The sequence below is a fragment of the Syngnathoides biaculeatus genome, chromosome 6, assembly GCF_019802595.1.
Source record: "Syngnathoides biaculeatus isolate LvHL_M chromosome 6, ASM1980259v1, whole genome shotgun sequence".
Classification (NCBI taxonomy): domain Eukaryota; kingdom Metazoa; phylum Chordata; class Actinopteri; order Syngnathiformes; family Syngnathidae; genus Syngnathoides; species Syngnathoides biaculeatus.
In genome coordinates this window covers 67,812-89,013 of record NC_084645.1, presented here as the reverse complement: position 1 = coordinate 89,013, position 21,202 = coordinate 67,812, and the positions used below count along the sequence as shown (strand labels likewise).

The 21,202-nt window shown below is 40.2% G+C and overlaps 2 protein-coding genes across 5 annotated transcripts in view; one reads left to right on the top strand and one right to left on the bottom strand.

Moving 5' to 3' along the window:
* Nucleotides 1-3,375, bottom strand: part of sf3b3 (splicing factor 3b, subunit 3) — a 42,134-nt gene extending 38,759 nt beyond the window's left edge. The window contains exon 1 of one of the 2 annotated variants that reach the window (XM_061822348.1): nucleotides 3,225-3,375. The gene's annotated coding sequence lies outside the window, so the exon portion shown is untranslated. Of the gene's footprint in view, nucleotides 1-2,441; nucleotides 2,540-3,224 lie in introns of those variants that run through there. The other variant, XM_061822349.1, reaches the window with a different exon arrangement.
* The window catches only part of st3gal2 (ST3 beta-galactoside alpha-2,3-sialyltransferase 2), a 48,356-nt gene continuing 29,830 nt past the window's right edge, over nucleotides 2,677-21,202 (top strand). Inside the window, exon 1 of one of the 3 annotated variants that reach the window (XM_061822351.1) lies at nucleotides 2,677-2,834. The gene's annotated coding sequence lies outside the window, so the exon portion shown is untranslated. Of the gene's footprint in view, nucleotides 2,835-4,314; nucleotides 4,793-21,202 lie in introns of those variants that run through there. The other 2 variants (XM_061822352.1, XM_061822350.1) reach the window with 2 other exon arrangements.

Sequence of the window (21,202 nt, the reverse complement as noted above, 5' to 3'; positions counted from 1 at the left end):
CAATAATTGGCAATTTATCCTGATCAGTTGATTGGTTTAAATGTTATAATTCACCAATTCATTGTTCAGTTCCCCAAAAGACATTTAGTCTGTGTCACCATGATCTACAGTGTATTTGAATTAAAAAGCAATTTTATTTTTAGCCTTTTTGAGTGTCTTTTGACATCATTTACTATCACTGGGCTTTGTCAAATCAAACGTGACTGGATACAGTCACTGCCCCACAACAACAATGGATAGCGCGTGTATTGTGGTGGTCAATAAAAAAAAAAAAAAAAAAAGAACATAATGGGGAAAAACTTGTGGTGGTGGTCACCAGTGCTCAGAGAAGATTGTTCAAGGATTGCTTAAAGTATCTTAACATTCTTTTAATACAATACGCCTCACAAGGAACCAACAAAATGTTATGTAGCCTGGCAAGCTAGTGGTAGCTCTCAAACTTGTATGTAAACATACTGGTGCTATGATGGATCAATAGAATATTTTTGAGGATATTCAGTATACAGTCTCCAAATATGTACAGTCAACGAACAAGTCAATACACATTGCGGCATCTTGAAATCACATGAGTAATAGGTTATCTTTTTTTTAAACTCAATAATCAGCCACAAAAACCTTGATTGTGTAAAGCCTAGGTTTTAGAACGATTTGCTGGTAAACGGTTTAGAGTGTAACTCCTGCCCAAAGGTAGCTGGGATAAGTTCCAGCATTCTAGCAACTCTTGTGAGGATAAGTGGCACGGAAAATGGATGGATGTATTCAGAGACGTAGTCTTTTCTTTTTTTCTGACCTATCAACATCTTGGAATTTTGGCCCATACAAGTGATTGGTGAATATTTTTAACTGAAACTTTGTCAGACGATCAGAGAAGGGGGTAACAGACAAAATTAAATGTTTGAGGAGATAGATTGAGAAATTATTATTAGTTTTACTCTAATTTGAAGGTATTTTTGACAACATTCTCTCCCTGCATTACAACACAAAAACATTCCCCAAATACTTTTTTCAGGCTCAAAAAGAAAAATTCTTTCTCCAGAACCTACTATCAGATTTACAAAGTTTTTGCTGCACTGTACTCTATCTGAATTGGACGTTGCAAATAACTGGACAGAGCATTTTGACACAGCCATTTTTCTGTCAATGTTGTTACGCTGCTAGTAGTAAGAATGCCATTTACAGCTCACAAAATGGATGTCAACCATCCGTTTCCTTTCATGAATCTTTATTTTCATGCCATACTATACTACAAAATACTCATAACTGTGGACCAGTAACTGCAAATGAGAGCTGAATGTACAATTTGCTTTTTTTTTTTTAAATAATTTACTGTTAAGGTAAATTTTCCAGGAAAAGCTATTGCTGCTAGTAAGATTGCACCTGATTCCAACATACAATATCTCAAATCATCTTTCCTTATTGAGAAGAATGGAATATTAATAATCCATTCCAGCCCTCCAAAACATGTTGTAACCTGTATTTCAATATATATTTCAATACCTAAAACAGCACTGTGCCATGTCGCACTTACTGAAAATATACAGTAATAACAAAATTAAATGGAATTTAACAAATTAGGCAGCATGGTAGCTGACTGGTTAACACACTTGTCTCACAGTTTTGACGACTTGGGTTCAAAACCGGCCTTGCCTGTGTGGAGTTTGAATCTTCTCCCTGTGCCTTTGTGGGGCAGTCCGATTTGATCCCCCATTTGAAAAGCATGCATGGTAGTTTGCCAGACAACTCGTGTGTGAACAAGTGAACAACAAGTGTGAACTTTACTACGAATGGTTGCCCTGCAATTGGCTGGCGACCAGCTCAGTGTTTCCGGTATGCTTGTAATTACCACCAGGGGCAGTATAATATTAACATACAGTATTTCATGTAGATTTGATGAACACAGAAGACCATCAGCTATCGAACTTTCGTAAGGTAAAAACACAAGTCTATTTTAGTTTAGTTTGAGTATATATTTCAAGCGGTAGTAGCAACAAATAACTAGAATGAAGCACTTGGCTTCTTTGTTCATTAGCTACCAAACTGCTGCTTTCTGTGAAGTCCACTATTAGCATATGAGTGCTCTATATCTACATTTTTTCCTCATAAATCAATCCCAAAATTCTGCCAAGCAACGATGCTTGTGAGTTCGGTCACTCATAAATCTACCTGCCAACGTATGTCTTGTACACTACACAGAGGTCACACACGGACAGGCATGCAAGGTCAGATGTCAGAGTGAACAGGGGGAAGTGCTGTGCCTCTTGAGTATTGTCTTGCTCAAGGTATATAGTACGAGTCATAACTTAGCAGCATCTCTACAAGAATTAGTTAGTATTTATACAGCCTACTGACATGCAACTGGCACCTCATAGATCATATTTTAACTCAAACTCACGCAATGTCGTAAAAATTAGTACAAGCATCGCTCCATCAAAGTTGTTTACCTTATTTGTGTTCAATGACAAATTGAAATCTGCTGGTTAGTGCAGCCAATAGCGCAATATTTCTTACAAGGAATTACAAGGAGTGCTGGAGACTATCCCAGCTGTCAACGGGCTGCAGGAGGGGGGGGGGGGGGTAACACCCTGAACTGGTTTCCGCCAATCGCAGGGCACATCAACAGCAGCACTCACAATCACACCTAGGGGGAATTTAGACTGTCTAATCAATATTGCATGTTTTTGGTGGGATGTGGGAGGAAACCGGAGTGCCCACGCAGGCACGGGGAGAACATGCAAAAACTCCACACAGGTGGCTTCGGATTGAACCCGGGAACCTCAGAACTGTGAGGCCAACGCTTTCCAGCTGACCCACTGTGGCGCCCCCTCTACACTCAAGTAAAAAATATTTCGACAATACCGTACATTATATACACTGTATAAAATTGTATTTTAAAGGACGTTCTGTATTGCCATTAGAGAAAAATAAAGCCAAGTATCGCTTGATAGCATTAGCTTAGCCAGCGAAGTTGCTTTACAACAAATCCAAGTTATTATGAATGAACAAATCAAGCTTCAATATTTGATTTAACACAGTGTTGCTCAAGCAAGAAATTCTCTTAATCACACATGTACTCGGACTTCACTGTGGCGTGAGCTCATTCATACAAAGCGCTATTTTTGCCAGTCGCATCCGCTATTTTATTCAATCTTCTGAGCACACATTGCTCACATACGATATGTGTTTGATAACAGACAAGGAGAAGATTCGTAAAGTATCATAATTACCGGTGTGTTAACCAAGATGATAATGATTTCAAGTAGATTCAAAATCCCCAAGTTTAAGTGAATCTATGGCTGTGGGTTAGCCGCCGAAGGTGGGGTCCTTCCATAACCTATACCGCGTCACATAAAGGGGGCCCACACAGTGCCTGACGGAAATCTGTAAAGTGAGTTAGTAGCGCACATATTCCAGCAGGTGTCAATAAAGACAAGATAACTGATGCAGGGTGTCATAACCTTTTTTTTTTAATTCCTCAGACATGATGGTCAGGTGGACCTAAATGATGACTGCGAGTCGACTACTCAGTAAATTATGTTTTTTGTTTTGTCTTGTTTTGTTTTTTTGATTGTGGGGGAGTATTTTTTTAGTGAGGATAGGAACCCGGCCGGATCATTAATAGCAGAAGCCTATCATAAGTGCGTCTACGGGAATTGATCCCCCTGATAAACGGAAACAAAAAGAAAATTGGAAAGAAACTGACCTCTCTCTTTCTCCCTCTCGCGTGTGTGTGTGTGTGTGTGTGTGTGTGTGTGTGTGTGTGTGTGTGTGTGTGGTGTGTGTGTGTGTGTGTGTGCGTGCGTGCGTGTGTGTATGGCTGGCAACCAGTTCAGGGTGCACACTACCTCTTGCCCCAAAATAGCTGGGATAGCCTAAAGCACTCCCACGACCCTGCGCAGAAAACGGATGGATAGATGATACAGATGTCTGTATGTCTGTAAGGATGCCTGGAAGGGCAAACAAATTGTGGCAGGTTGCACTGAATAGGAGTCCTCAATAACGTCGCCCATGTAAGATTCTGTCCCGAATTTCTCTTTGTTTGTTGTTGCTTTGTTTCTTGGTCCTCCCAATTCAATACTGATGAAGCGTGTGTAGACATGTCCCCCTCAGTGAGGATGTGAGTTTCCGAATGATTGTCCGTGCGACTGACTGTCATCCGGTACAGGGTGTTGTCCGCCGTTCGCCCGAACGCCCCGCGACCCCAAACCGGATAAACTGCGTTCAGATATGATATTAAGAAAGTATGTAATTTTGAAAAGAAACAACCGGAAGTAAGACATTGTTAGCTCTGGAAAATTGCTAACCTGACAGCGGCTGTGGAATATGTGATGGAGAGTGCATTGAGAAGCGTTCTTCCCGGGGGGTAAAACACAAACGCGCACCCCTCCACCCGCTATTCCCGTTTGGACCATGGGGGTCGGCTTCTACAATAGTCCGCCGCCTTGCTTATGCGCTTTTCCATTCATTTTCTACTGTAGCGGGATGATGCTAGGACTCAAAGCTCCTTAACATGTCTTTGTGTAGCTAGTTTACAATCGCTAACATCCTCGACAAGCGAGCTTCATCTAAATTCGTCAGCCAAGAGCGGTCAAGAGCAGAGAGCGAAAAACAAAACAAAAAACAAAACTACGCAAATAGATACAGAGAGTGGTGACGAGCCGACGATGAGCGATTGGGTGCGTGAAGCGGGAAGACTCGAGAGGAAATTTAGAGACCGCCTGAAGAAGACGATTATGGATGATTTATAACACCCACCACACACCTCCCAAAATCCCAAAAGAGAACATCTGGTACAGTAAGGCGGATCTTTTTGTCTTAATAATATATTGCAAGGAAGTATAGCTTTGTTTATTTGTGTTATACGGATGAACGCATTCATCTCCACTGGTGCTGGAGGCCAGCGGCTTTTGCTTCTCTAGCCCCCCCCCCTCCCAGCCCCCCCCCCCCCCCGGAGGGTTGCTGTACCGCTAAACTGCGTGACACTGTCAGCCCCTACTTTGAGCCCCCCAGTAGAGTTCATTTGTTTCCAGTATGACCGCTGTACAGCGCATTCACCTAAGCACTGGATTAATCAACCCTATATCTTTAATCTTAGTTGTATCTGTCATTTATCCCCTACAAGGACAGGTTAAACAACGACATTATCTTTCCAATAAATTCTGTACAAGTGTTAACAATAACCTTTGCAGAAAAGCATGTTTGTAATGCTGCAGTGGTAACTTGGAATTATCCATTGAAATGAAAATGGTCACTGGAGGCTACCGATAGTGCAAATTTCAAGCTACATTTCAGATAGGTGTAAACATTACAATGTGAAAATGTACCCCCCAAAATAAACTCGTGTTGTGTCAAACTGAGGTTGGATTTATTTTGAAGGTCCAGGTGCCCAACTCGGAAAACAGGTAACTCATTGTACCCCCTTTTCATCACCAAAATTGACATGACCCCCATGCCTTGGTGTGACGGCAGTGGGTGAAGTGGAGACCAAATTCACTGCATGGCTGATGTGGGGAAAAAAGGATTGCCACCTTTTCAGGAAATAAAAAAAAAATGTCAGCTTACTCTATTTTTGTCCAAGTTTGTATTGTAGCTCATATTACTGTCAGCTCATATTATGATAGTTTCACTCTCACATGAACAGCGAGCACGCCAAAATTATGTTCAGATACTGATATAATATGCTGAAAAATTCACAAATTTATTAGTTTGTGGGCCAGTGCCACATCTTTACAAGCCCCATGAACCCAACCAATCATACACGTACATGCCTTAATGTCCCAAAACTCTCACCAATATTTACATGGACATCTCCACTCATGGCAACTTCAACCTCAGCAAATATTACAATGATTGCCCCAATAGTTGAGATTTCATGGATGCGATGTGTGTTCCTTTTTTCGGGAGAGGAAAACACTAAGGTTCATGAAATACAAAATATTAGGTTGAACGTTTAGATATTTTCAGAGGTGTAAGTGGGAATACATATAGATGTTTGCATACATTTTGGTGATGATTAATTGCTGTTTTGGGACATTTAGCCATGTAAATGTTTTGCTTGGGACACCCTCGTCTTTCGACGTTATGACAGCTAGCCAAAATCTGTCACACAATGCCGCAGAAATTCCTTTGTCATTCAAAGGATCTCTTTTCAAATATGTTAGAAATTAAAAAACTTTCAGAACCATTTTAAAACAGTTTTATTGACTAAAAATGTTGTGGTACATTTGATTGTCCAGTTTAGAAGTTTGGAAGAATGGTGGCTAGCCAATATGTCCTAACATTACTGCAATGTCAGTAACTAGGTGGTGACTCGATATTTTGGGCTTGACATATCGGTAGTGTAATGGTAGACAGTGTTCAACTTGTGGAATATATTTTTGATTATAACAATGGGTAAGGTGAAACATTTTTACATTATAGTCTGCCAGAGCTGTGAGAAATCCAATTATTAATGTACTTTCACTATCATTTATGTCATACTTTTTTTTTTTTTTTTTTGCTGCACATTAGGGACAGAAGCTGTTTTTGTTTTAATACCTCGTTTAATAAAATCAACCTTTTTCCCCAATGTTTTTGGGATTGTTAGGCAAAAGCTGCAGCTAGCTACGAGTGTAGAGTGAATGGCTGGCAAAAATGTGAAAATTAAATGCAAATATTTTGAGGAAAATAGCCCAACAGGAAGGCAGTATGGTGGGAAACTGGTGAGAGCGTCTACCTCACAATTCTGAGGATCTGGGTTGAAATCGTGGCCCCGCCTGTGTGGAGTTAGCATATTCTCCCCGTGCCTGCATGGGTTTCCTCCCACATCCCAAAAACAGACATTAATTGGAGACTCTACATTGGTCGTAAGAGTGGACGTGAGTGCATATGGTTGTTTGTTTCTATGTGCCTTGTGATGTGTTGCCACCTGTTCAGGGTGTATCCTTGACCCTCGTAAGGATAAGCGGCTCAGAAAAATGGATGGATGGATGTTTGTCACCTTCCTCTCGAGCCTTTAGCTCCTCTTTTGGTCACTTGACATCTGTATGCTCTGTGCATCCTCTCTCCCCTCTTCCTCTGTTTTTGTCCTGTGACGACCCCCCACCCCCATCACCCCACGTTTATCTTTCTGTCTTTCTATTTTACCCTTCATCGATTTGCCTGGCAGCGTTGCTAAGAGACAACAGCAGTCTGTTACACAGCAGTGAAGGATAGAGTGCATAGTGCAGTAGGTTTGCTGTGCTCCAAGACTGAAATGGGACTTATTTTCGTTTGCTTCTTCTCTTGCTTGGGTCACTAAACCGATATTAAACATGCTAAACTGACGGATCAGAAAGTACGTGTTCTTAAAGAAGGAAAATAGCAGCAAGTCCATCCTGCAAACAGTTGTAGATTCCAACCCCCTCCAAAGAGTGACCCCATAGACCTGCACAAATTTGTGTTCTCCCTTTGTCCTGCATGTCAACGGGTTGATTGTGCAGTAGTCCCGTTACGTTTGCATAGGATTCGTTCCGTAGAACAAATATTTTTAGTGAATGAACTGAATCGAATCAGTTTATAAAAATAATTTGTTCTTTTTGCCTGGCCGACACCTGCCGGCGTGAGGCGAGTCGTCTGGCAGTAAAGACGGAACTGATGAAGTGTTCTGTTGCTCACTTCTGAATATTTAGTGAATGACCAATGTGCAGCCAGCGTCAGGCTGGGTAAAAGACAAAACAAACCATTTAAAAGTAATGCTTGTTTATACATGCATGTTGTTTCCTCTTTCCATTGAACATTGAATTCATTGTGAAATTACAGACTGCCTGCCCTGAGCTAACGCTGCTTACACTTTTTATTCAGTTTCCAATTGCCTGCCAATTAGTCCATGAGCATGTCAAGAAAATATTAAGTATGATTGTGAGTGCGAATAGTTGTTTGTTTCTGTGTGCCCTGTAATAGATCCTTTTCACGTGACGTCATGAGTCACATGACTTTTGTTTACCACGCCCAGTGGACGGCAAAACTCAATACAACTCGCATGATTTAGTGATCTTTTTGTTAATATTGGCTTGCTTATAAGCGTCTTGCGGCCTTTTCATCATGGTATGTCATTGTGTGGCTTATGGTTGTAAGACCAGACAGAAAAGGGGTCTGACACTTCAGGGATTGTTTACCTTTTGCTGGGCATTCAGCTAATTTACTGTGGTATCCTCCACACTTGTTACATATCTTTACGGAGGTCTTTTTGCTGTCAATATGCCAGCTTGCACCTATAGTGAAACTTTGCTTTCCATGTTTGCGGTGGATAACGTGAACCTCGTGGCTGTCGCTAGCCATAACCTTTAGCTGCACTTTTGCTAATCTGTGGGAGTGGGCTATGCCGATCGCTTTTTTCGAGCGTGAGCTCCGGCCACTGGCTGAGTAACTTCCCGCGCATACTCGGTGAGTTGGGAGCAAAACGTATGTTGTCTCTGACCATCTCATAGCTGTTAGTGTAGTTACAGTCTTTAAGCAACAGCTTGAGTTCTGTGTTCCAAAGTGCTCAAATGACTCACAGTTATCGTGTGCCTTCTCGTTAAACTTTATGGGGTTTATTTTTGGAGTGAGGTAATCAGATAATTTTTTGTAATAGGTTTTTAGCAACTTATCTTCGTCCCGTCAGTGTCCACGTATTGCTGAAATACCGTCCTTTTTCGCCAATCCACAGCAGGAGGAAACTGCACTTTTCCTCATCACCTATGTTTTTAAACGGTCCTGTGAACATGAGTTCGGCGTGTTGGTTGGATCCCCGCATCTGATAAATTGGCTGAGTTGGAACACTGAACACTTCCTCGTCGTCTTCATTCGTTTTTTTCCTTTCTCCATTAGTTTGTTTTTTTTCTTTCCCGTGAGTCCGTAGTTATACTTCCGTCACTCTGACACCATGTTATGATCTTGCTGTCGTGTTATTAAATAACGTAGATGTGAGTCCAACTGTACTTTTTAACATGGGTGATATTTATATTGCTCTCCCACTGACGTCGACACAATGCTCTCGAAGTTTCACATGTGGCTTCTCTCTTTATTCCTCAAGTACCTCAATCACTTCTGGTTACAGTGTTCGTTTGTCAAAGGACTTTCAAGATAAAAGATCAAACGATAACCGTAGCCAAAAGATTTATCGCTTCTTAGCCATAATATGTAGACACGATCTTGCCGTCCAAAACAAACAAACACGTGGTCGGCGTGACGTCAGTGAAAACTGTCTATTGGTTGGCATCCAGTTCAGGGTGTATCCCGCTCCTGCCTGAAGATAGCTGGGATAGTCTTCAGTATTCCTGCGACCCTTGTGGGGATAAGCGGCTAGGATTATCGCTGGATGGAGTGTTTACAAACAATGTCTGTGATAGCTACAATAGACAAAGCTAAAGCTTGGACATGGGGCCCTCAGCTAGTAAGACAGAAACAAATAGGTTCCAAATTGGATTCTTACCTTTAAACCTCTTGTAAACACATACACACACAAACACAGACATACAGATACACACTCACTCACACACAGAGCTCATTATACCACTGCTCATTCTAGGAATCCTGAGAACAGATTTGAAATGTAAATCCCTCCTGTTGAAAGCTGTCAGTTCTGCTCCGAACCAACTAAATGAAGCCATGAACACACATCACAGATACACGACCACTTTTTAATCAGTGGAAATTCCGTGCTAGTTATTGGAGGATATTAAAAATACTGGTAAATCCACAAAATTAAATTCAGTAAGGGGAAATAAAATTCTCCTGAAAAACATATGGTGGCTACTGGACCAACCAAACCCAGTCTGTACATGTGAACACTCACATCTCCATCGTCATCTCCCTGAACACCAGTTCCCTGCAAGGCTATATTTTCAGGCTCCTGCCGTTTACCCTGATGACCCATAACTGTTGTCCAGATGGGATTGTAAACACGCATTGAAGTTTGCAAAAACAACAACCTGATCCTCAATGTTGACAAGACGAGAGATTATTGTCTCTGCACAAATCCTCATCCATGGCACTGTGGTGGAATTTGTCATATAGCACCATGTTGCTGAGGGTTCAAATCACTGGTGAAGTGACCTGGTCCCCAAATCTTTTTCTGACAAGGACCTGTTTATGATCATCTGTATGTCTCGCCAAACAGCAAAGTGCAACTGTCTCCCAAAGGGGGGTGCTGACGGATGTTTCCATTTGTTGGCCATCAACTGGGTGTTAACGGACGTTCCTGATCAGAAGCTATAACACCCTGCCCAAAATATAATAATATTTTAATCATAATATGATTAAATATATATTGAATAAATACTTATGTACCGTAGACAGGGGTGTGACTTTGAAGTCACCTTAATAAACTCAAACAGCGAGCTTGCAATAAATATGTAGAACGATCTTAAGGATTATTAGAAGAAATGGCCACCATCTGAGCTAAATATATGAGTTTCACAGTAAAGGGTTTGAATACTTATGGCTGTGGGATATTTCAGTTTTTCGTTTTTAATAAATCAGCAAAAATGTCAACAATTCAATTTTTTTCCCGTGAATATGGTGTGCTGTGTCTACATTTAATGAGGAAAAAAACAAACTTTAATCATTTTAACAAATGGCAGTAATATAACTAAAGTGCAAAATTTAAGGGGGTCTGAAAACTTTCTGTACAATGAATGTACAGCACTTTTATACATACATGTAACGCACAGTGCTTTACATCGATTGAAATGTACCCGCCAATCACTTGTCCACAAGGACCCAGACACACGCACACATATAGAGATGTTTTAAAAAGATCCCCGAACCTGTTGGTGGACACCAGCAGTGTTTCAACAATTCTGTTTTTTTTCTGTCAATATGAGATGCTGTGTACATTAATGTGGGAGAAATGTTCTACCAAATAACTGTAATATAAAAAAGTGAAGCATTTAACGGAGTTTGAATACTATCTGTATCCACTGTATGTTGATTGATTGAGTTTCCTGAATCACTGCATTTCTGTCTGGCTTGAGTCCTGGTAGACATCTGTGACATTGGAGATTAATGCCGTCTGACCAGAGCCCAACATATTTGGTCTGGCCCTACCCAAGCACACCAGAGACTTTTTTTCCATGTTGATCAAAAATATATGTGTGTTCATCTGAGATGACACGCTGTGGCGACCCCAAAAGAGACAAGCCGAAAGAAAGATCTCAAGCAAGAGGTTCTACAGGATCCACATTCAGAGAGAATTTCTTCCCCCTGGGGCCCTGGATAGAAGTGTGTTGAACATGTATGACAATAATTTCTCACATATGGACTGTGACAGCAATATGAAGGTCACATTGGAAAAGTAGATTTCAGACCTTAGTTGGAAAGCAGAACACATTTTCTGGTTGTGCTTCTAAATCATTGTACAGCCATCTGAATTAAAAATGAGATAGAAATCATTTTATTTTACATCTTTTTTTGAGAAACCACATTGAAATGATGCACTCAGGTTGCCACATCATATTTATATACTGTATATATTGTATATATGTACAGTATTTAGACCACAAAATCTCTGAACAGCAACCTTACAATGATTAATTCTGTTTTTTTTTTAATTTTGTGGCATTTTTGCAACACTTATTTCAAACATTGAAATGACGTTGCTGATGTTACGTGAGATGTCCTCATATCACCTCAATTTTTAGCGTCCTTGGCACATGGGCTTCACTTTTTCTTCAGTTTTTGCAAATACTTATGCCAAAAGCAGAGCCATTGTTACCAAGGAGTGTTAACAAAAGAGAAGAACATACAACAGAAGACTGATGGAAGAGAAAGATTTTATAGATTCATTGAAGGTTGATAATGTTGCATTTCTTTGTAGAAAATTACCTCCATAGCTGCAGAGGTGGAATTCAAGATTTATTTCCAATCCTGTCTTAAGAACTCATCAGGAGAACATCTCCTAAGTCAAGACAGTTTTAATAAAGTCACAAAGACTAATTGAGCGTAGATTGTCTTTTCTATCCTCACAGAAAACACGAGGTGGTTGGTTCTCAGGAAAAAGGCAAAAATGGTTACTGTGGTGACAGTGCAAGACTCGCAGCAGCAACAGATGAGCTGGGGCAAACAGCGGAGAATGTCAAGCTAACTACAGTAGTTGGTTGCAAGACAGATAGCAGGTTGGCACAAGTGTTCACATAAGAATTGATGTGAAGGAAAAGGGCACAAGAAACACAATAGACATTTGACATTATACTGGCAGAATTAATGCAGATTTTTTTTATGTGGTTGATCTTAGACTCACTTTACTATGCTTCATTCACAAACGAGGTACTAAATCCAGAGTGTTACACAGTTCATCATTGAGACAAAATATGGAAATTTTAAGAATTATTCAGTTGTGTTATATTGAATGTTGTTGCGCCATAATGATAGCCATAATGATAGCATTGATTGGTTACAACCACCAGTAACGCTATTTGGTCTCTGCTTCCAGTGTTGGATCTTCGCACTGTACTGACATTCCCACCCACATATCTTGATGAAATTTTAATTAGGATTTGACAATTCCTGTGTCCGTGCTTGGAAACTCCTAACTGCGTGTTTGATAAGATTTTAATTAGAATCCCGTCTACGTGTGGGGATCCGTGTACCTACTGGGGCCCTTCCAACCGTGTGTGCTGAATAATGTAGCTGTCTCGCAACGAAGTGACGTAATCTGCTGTATTCCTATAACCCTTGTGTTGATAGCTAAAGTGTCTGATAACACTTGAGTCCCATTTCTTAAACATTTTTTTTTAAATGCAGACAGAAATCCGTCCATCCATTCATTTTCCGAACTGCTTATCATCACAAGGTTTGCAGATGCGCTGGAGCCTATCCCAGCAATCTTCAGGCGAAAAGCCGGGTACACCCTGAACTGGTTGCCACCCAATCTCAGGCCACATATAAACAAACAACCATTCATACTCACATTCACACCTATGGGGAATTTAGAATGCTCAATCAACCTACCACGCATGTTTTTGGAATGTGGGATGAAGAAGATGCAACCTTCACTCAGGCAAGGCCAGGATTTTAAACCTGGTCCTCAGCTATGTAAGGCAGGTATGCTCACCAGTCATCCACCTCACAACTGCAGGCACACAAAGTAACAATAATTCTTAGTACAGACAGGCAGAGATGATATATATGTACAGTGAACACCCTGCTATATTGCAAGTTCTCCCACTTAGAAATCATGGAGGGGTCTGAAATGTTCATCGTTAGAAGTATGTCCACTGTGGGAAAGATAATCTAAAAATGAAAATCCAGAAATCACAATGTATGATTTTTTTTAACGATTTATTTGTGTGATACAGCTGCAAATAACCTGTGTGAGGTCGTTGACTGCATAAAGACACCTCTCCACACCATACAATCAGTAAGACTCAATCTTGTAACGTAGCGAAGACCAAAGAGCTGTCCAAAGACACCAGAGACAAAATTGTACAACTCCACACGACTGGAAAGGGGTACGTAGAAATTGCCAAGCAGCACGGTGAAAAAAGGTCCATTGTTGGAGCAATCATTAGAACATGGAAGAGGCTAAAGATGACGGTCAATCTCAATCGGAGTGGAGCCCCATGCACGATATCACCTTGTGGGGTCTCAATGATCCTTAGAAAGGTGAGGAATCAGCCCAGGAATACACAACAGGACTTGGTCAATGACCTGAAAAGAGATGGGACCACCATTTCCAAGGTGACTGTTGGTAATACGCTAAGACGTCATGGTTTGAAATCATGCATGGCACGGAAGGTTCCCCTGCTTAAACCAGCACATGTCAAGGCCCATCTTAAGTTTGCCAATTACCATTTGGATGATACAGAGGAGGTTAGGAGTCATGGAAGAAAGGTTTGTGGTCAGATGAGACCAAAGTTTAACTTTTTGGTCATAATTGCACTAATTCCACAAAGACAAATGATGAGTTCCATCACAAGAAGACCAATCCCTACTGTGAAGCATGGAATGGTAGCATCATGCTTTGGGGGTGTTTTTCCACACATGGGACAGGACGACTACACTGTATTAAGGTGAGGATGACCGCGGCCATGTATTGTGAGATTTTGAAGAACAACCTCTTTCCCTCAGTCAGAGTATTAAAAATGGGTCGTGGCTGGGTCTTTCAACATGACAATGAGCCAAAGCACAGCCAGGAAAACCAAGGAGTGGCTCCGTAAGAAGCATATCAAGGTTCTGGCGTGGCCTAGCCAGTCTCCAGACCTAAACCCAGTAGAAAATTATTGGAGGGAGCTGAAAATCCGTGTTTCTCGGCGCCAGCCCAGAAACTTGTCTGATCTAGAGAAGATCTGTGTGGAGGCGTGGGCCAAAATCCCTCCTGCAGTGTGTGCAAACCTGGTGAACAACTACAGGAAACGTTTGACCACTGTAATTGCAAAGGCTATTGTACCAAATATTAACATTAGTTTTCTCAGGTGTTCAAATACTTATCATACATTGTAGTTTCTGTATTTTTCTTTTTAGATTAAATCTCTCACAGAGGACATGCACCTACAATGACAATTTCAGACCCCTCTGTGATTTCTAAGTGGGAGAACTTGCAATATAACCGGGTGTTCAAATACTTATTTTCTTCACCGTATATAATATAGGTGAAAGTCAAAAGACCAATACATCTATAGAAGAAAGACTGCATGACAATCCTGTGGCTGGGACTTGAGCCTTGAAATGCCGCCACCCTGGTATCAAGTAGTTGATATTTCACTGCTATCTGTAGCACAGTGATTCTCAGTCAGTAAACAGGGGCACTGCCATGAACACTCTTCAAGTGTGCTCTGGGAAATTATAACGTTTTATGTCATTGCTCCGAAAAGTATTTATTTACCTTTGTTCATCTTTTTATGCCAATAAAGCAAAGTTACAGACAGAATAAATAAATCCTATTCTATTTTATACCAAGAAGTACATACAGTGGTTAATGTATCCACCTTTTTTGACATGTTTGTTTGTTGGTGTGCTGTGAGATTTTCCAATTGTAAAATATGTGCTATGTGCCTTGGTTCCATAAAGGTTGGAAATCACTGCTGTAGCAGCTCAACAGCCACAGTATAAATTTTTTGGACCACAAAAATCTGTATCTTTTCTCGTGTTGCTGATTTTCATGCACTCCTCACGATCTTCCCTTTAATCCCAGGCATAAAGCTTAAGCCCCAGGATGTGTTCCTCAAATTCAGAGAAAGAGAGAGACTTTATTTTCCCTGCAGTAATGTTCACCTCATCTGTCTTGTAGAAACCTTCTAAATGAAACACCACAGTGCACCCGAGGGAGCAAAAGCACACTGCTAGCTCCCCTTTCTAGCATTGTATTGTGCCAAAGCCTTGTTCACAAACCTCTATCCCTAACCTAGAAATACTCCACTTCACTTCACCATGTTCAATATATTTTAAATATCACAGAACACAACAGAATAGGGCTTGGGAATGTGTCGTCACTCTGCATTGAGGCACTGACAAACCAACCACGTTTGGAGCTACGGGTGCTTTGTTCTCTATTCAGAAATGCCCTGCTACAGTGACAGTACATCTCTCTGTTTTTCTCTTGTTGAAGCTAATGTATATCAATTCTGCTGCACAACTTGGCTGGACTGCTGCATTACAGCAACAAAGCTGTCGCTCAGATTTGACCAGGAGAATTCCAGCAAGCACCTTACATGAAAACTCTGAGGAAATTAACCCTGCAATGAGGAAAAGCCTGATCATTCCATTCCAAAGAGGCACTCCGACTCAGTCGCTGTTGTAGCTGATTCCGTGTTTGCTAGCACGTTAGGAATGCTCAACCCTGATCGATGTTAATGGACAACAAAATCTATAATGATATGGAGGTATTATGTAGGCTTTACATGATCACAATTTTTTAGGCTGATCAGCGGGATTAAAAAAATGTTAACCAATTACCAAGCCGATCGCAAGATGGAAGAATGTGTCTATTTAAATGACCTGTTCATTTACTGTACATACTCGTGTACTTAATTGGTCAAAAAAATATATTTACAATAAATTATGTATCTTTGTTCATCTATTTATACCAGTGAGGTATAGTGACAGACAACAAATTAATGGTCTTCTAGTATATGGCAGTAAGTACAGACACTAATTAATATACAGCATCTACATTTTCTCATATTTTTCTTGGTATGCCGTGACATTTTTAATTGTAAAATATGTGCCTTGGTTCCACAAAGGTTGGAAATCACTCTTCTGGTCAGATCATGTATTCTTATCAGTCAGGTCAAACCAACATTACAACATGACAGAAGTAATGGGTCCTTTTTGATGCTTAGGGCTACTTTGTGAGCACCGATCGTATGAAGGGCTACGTGACCTGTATGCGGCAAATTTCAGACTCAGTTCATTACACGTACATAAAATATTTTTGTTTTAATTTATTGTAGTACATGACATTACAGGTATTTTAAAATTTTAATTCACGTAAGCAAGTCAGATTCAGAATTTAAAGCACAAATATTAGTAACAATTTGTGGCCTATGATATTTTTAGAACATACCTCGTGGCCGCCTTAAATGGTCCCTCCCGGGCTACCATTCGCCTGCAGGCACCACGTTGGTGACCTCTGCTTTATCATAATTAAATTACTTACCCACACAAAATTTTTAAAGCATGTTTCGACAGAGCGGCAGCATGTTAACATACAATTGCTAGCACGAGCACTTGCACTGGCTTGCTGGGCTACATAACGTTTTGTTGCCAGCTTGGCAGCCATATCATAAAAAGCATGTGAACATACTTTTAGCAAGCCTTTTTTTAAAGTCCTCTTCTGACCACCGACAGGTACCAACACACTTTTTCCCTCATTTTGTCTCCATAATAGTCAGCGCCATCCACTCTTCTTGTTGTCGCCAAGGTAACAAGTGTATCTTGTCGCATTTGAGTTGAGAATACGGAACATCAGAATACAAGGCTATATTGCAGTAGTTTGACAAAGTGCAATAGTGAAAGAGCAAATTTAACCCTGAACCCTAACCCGCTAGCGACAAGATGGCTGATAGGCTGACATCTTTTTGGGGGATGGGGGGGACACGTGGTCACACAATCGACCAAAACTGACAATCTGTCGCAATCGACGCATTGGGCGCCCCTGTGCTAAGCCAACTGTTCAGACCCTTTGTATTTATAAAAAAAAACACGTAATATGGCTCTCATTTTAAGTAACTAGTAGTAGAGTAAATTTATTTTGTAAATAGTGTGTTCCTTGCTCAAGTTTGTTAGATGGATTGCCTGTGTATGAGTAAGCAGTTGATATCGGTGCTGGAAACCAAAGACCCTCCTTGTCTTTTCTTCAGTATTCCTCTCGCCTAGACATCAGCCTAACAGGGAAAAGGGGATGAGAGGAGGGTGACACTTTAGAAAAATGCCTTGGCACAAGGAGGGCTTGCTGTGTGATGAGAAGGAAAAACTGAAGCAAAAAAAAAAAGCAAAACAGATTTTTTTATCATAGCGCATTTCATACACAAGGTAACTCAATGCTCTTTACATGATTAAAAGCATTCACACAAAAACTAAAAAGTACAATTAAACAGCTTTTGTTGCCATAAATATCACTGAAAAGTGGAAGTATTCTAAAATGCATGGAGAAAAAAAAGTTTTTAATCCGGACTTGAAAACACACTTGGGGCTGACGTCAACTCTGTTGGCAATTTATTACATTTTTTTTTTGCAGCATAAGGGCTAAAGGGTCCTTCCCCCCGTTTGTTTTGAACTCTCCACTATTTGACCTCATTCAGTTCATCTCAGAGCCCTACTGGGTTTGTATGCCATTAGTCTTCCTTTCATTTATTCAGGACCTAAATCATTTAGTGATTTATACACGAGTAGCATAACTTTGAAATCTAATTTAAAGTTGACTGGAAGCCAGTGTAAAGACTTTAGAACTGGCGTTATATGCTCTGACCTCTTTGTTCTGGTCAGAAACCGAGTTGCAGCATTCTGAAGGAGCTGCATCTGTTTAATGCTCTTTTTGGGGAACCTCGTTAGAAGACCATTCCAATAGTCAAGTCTACTTGAGTTAAAAGCATGGAGGAGTTCCTCCTGGTCTGCTGGACTCATGCAAGCCTTTACTTTAGATATGTTTTTCGGATAATAAAAGTCAGTTGTAGTAAGTGATTTGATGACTGTTGAACGTCAGTTGGCAATCTATCAGAACACCAAGGTTTCGGACATGGTCTTTGCTTTTCAAAGTGTCTAAGAGAGTTCAAAAGAGTCCAGGTACAGTGAATCCTCGGTTCTCAAACATCCCCGTTCTCGATCAAATGAGTTTTCGAACGAAAATCCGGTACTCGAACGCCCCCCAAAAAACCTGACCAGCTCACCCACGACGCGCTTTGTTATTGTGAATTCCTGCGCTGCTGAAAAAACCCAGAAATACCATACGCGCACGGCCTGACCAACTGACCCAAGACGTTCTTTGTTATTGTGAATTGCAACACCTAAAAAAAAAAGTGGAAATAACATGACGCGTACCGCCCGAACAGCTGACCCACAACGCTTTGTTATTGTGTATAATGCAGCCTCTGAACACAGACGTGTCCCAGTAGCTACATTTACTGACTGTTTTTTCTTCATATTGAGAACTTTTAACTCCCAATCGCTGCTCCAAAGACACCAGATAAGTTCTTTGGGAAAAGAAAAGAACTTCCATGCATCGAGTCACCCCCACTGAAGAGATTTGATAGTTGATACTTTTGCCTTGCTTTTTTCTTGTGAACTTTAATAATGCTCTGTTCCATTAGCATTTCTACATTTTTTGCCTTGTTTCAAAGATTTCGTTAACTCGAGTTACGAGTTAATGTTTTTGTATGTTACTTTTTGTAAAAACAAAAAAAGCTTTTTTTTCCCCCCTCATTATTGCTTGTTTAATGTTATTCTGCACTTTTGGGAAGAAAAAAAAAAGGTTTACAAGGCTGGGGGCCGAGTCGCTATAGATACGGCAATGCATTCCCAGCCTAGCCTACTCTACTTCTAAAGCATACATTCTAAGCAAAATCTTAAATTATTTCATTATATAAAGTATTTAAACTATCCATGTATTTCTACTGTGCAGTTTATTATCAGGAAATGCTAAAAAAAAATGCTTTAAAAAGCCCATTTTTCAGGCATGGAACATATAATTTCTTTTTCCATTAATTGTAATGGGAAATATTGATTCAGATTTTGAACAAACCACTTCTCTAACCGCCTTCTTGAATCGCCTTTTGGAATGCATTGTGGTCGAGAACTGAGGTTGTACTAACGAACAGCAATCCTTTTTTTCTTTATTGTCAAAAACAATTATCTTGGTTTTTTTGTGGTTTAGTTGAAGGACATTTTGGTTCATCCAGTTATTTATCTGTTTTCGACAATGACACAACACCTCAATTCAACTATAGTTATCAGGAGACATTGCTACACATAACTGTGTGTCATCTGCTATAGTAGTCAAAACTAAAGCTCTGGAAAATTTTACCCAAGCGTAGCATATACAAGCTGAACAAGAGTGGTCCAAGAACTGACCTTTGAGGAAAGTAAGAAGAAAGAAACTATTCTTTTGGTGTTTTTGCATGAACGAACATCCAAAAGGCCCAAAAGAATGCAGACGTACTGCGACACAAAGTCATGCTTTGGAGATCTATGACAGGCTTAGGTGCTGGGGCTCTAAATTCAAAGCATTACACATATATCTAGTAAGATTCATTCAATTTAGAAATTCCTAAAACATTCAAATAAAATTACCAATTTTCTGTAACTAAGGAGAAACACAATCTTTGCTTCATATGTTGAAAAAAAAAATAAAAACATGGGAAAAATTAAATTTTTTTTAACTGTAAAGGCAAATTTAATTCAGAAAAGAAAAGAAAAAATATTGTAAGCCTTACTTAAGACTAAAATCTTAGTTCTAAGTGTACTTAAACCTATTACGGCCCCTATGTAGCGGATTACAGCTGCTAAACTGTGAATTGGTTGATCACTATTTGAGAAAGAGGTTCATTAAAACCATAGTGGTCTCTGTAGTTGTTGTTGTTATTTTATTCAGACAGTCCTCTTAGGATGCTCTGCCATCGTTTCAATCTTATTCTCGTTACATGCCAAGCACTTAACTGTCACATAAGATCACTAAATTGGATTTCACTCTCTCAAGTGAAATGCCCCCTCTGTCATGGTAGCAGAGTGTGCAAAGGTCAGTCGGAAAGGGAGCGTGATGGCCACTTAAATTGCAAGGTTCACACAGGTCACGCATCGCTAACCAAAATGCAAAATACAAAAGAAACTGCAGTTCAGAGGATGAAAGAATGAAAAGGCCACATGAGTGAGAGTGGAAGGGGATCGGTGGATGACTGTTGGGATTTGAATGGAAATATTTGATGGAAAGAGCTGTGGTGAGAAGTGCCACGGTCCACATGTGACAATGTACACGCCAGAGAAGCTAGTTGCAAAGAGCACTGGGGACAATAATGATTCTCTGTTGGCTGTTAATGGGAACAGTGTTGTCTAATAAAATAAGAGAGATAGGCACAAGTATTCTATAAAAAGGGCAATTTTTGCCATGTCCTTCCAACTATATTTTGGTCGAGCTGGCACATGTTCAGTTTGGGTTCTAATTTTGCTGCTGCTACTACTTCTGTCTCTGCATGGTCATAAAAAAATCATGCAGCCTGTTTCTTCATTCACAGTATCTGACTCAAAACTTTTTTTTATGATTGCATTTGCTCACTAAAATCCATCTTGAATGAGGAATAGCCCATTAGCTCAAGCTAAGACCATTCTACACCACCTTGTCAAGAATCCTGTTTAATTTAAGGTTTTTGTGTGTGTGTGTGTGTGTGTGTGTGTGTGTGTGTGTGTGTGTGTGTGTGTGTGTGTGTGTATAAATGTTAATACATGATGTCTGCCATCTCTTGGTGAAGAGGGTTATTTCAACTTAAAACTGATCAGTGAATTGAGGATGAGAATAGCGGATTTTAAAAAATTAATCAAGGGCCATTTAAAGTGTGGTAATGGGGCGTTTGCAGCCCAAGGGTGGTAGTTGCCAGCCTCTGATCTAAGTACTCATCACTGGAAAAAAAAAACACATGACTTCTTAGTTTGGCATCCAAATAGTAAATCAATGGGCATCTTGAGTTCGATACAAGGTTAAATGCTACCGTATCTAATGGTGTGTGAACGACTGGATGTGTAAATTGTATTTTTTTTTTTTTGAGGGCATGTTCTCCCT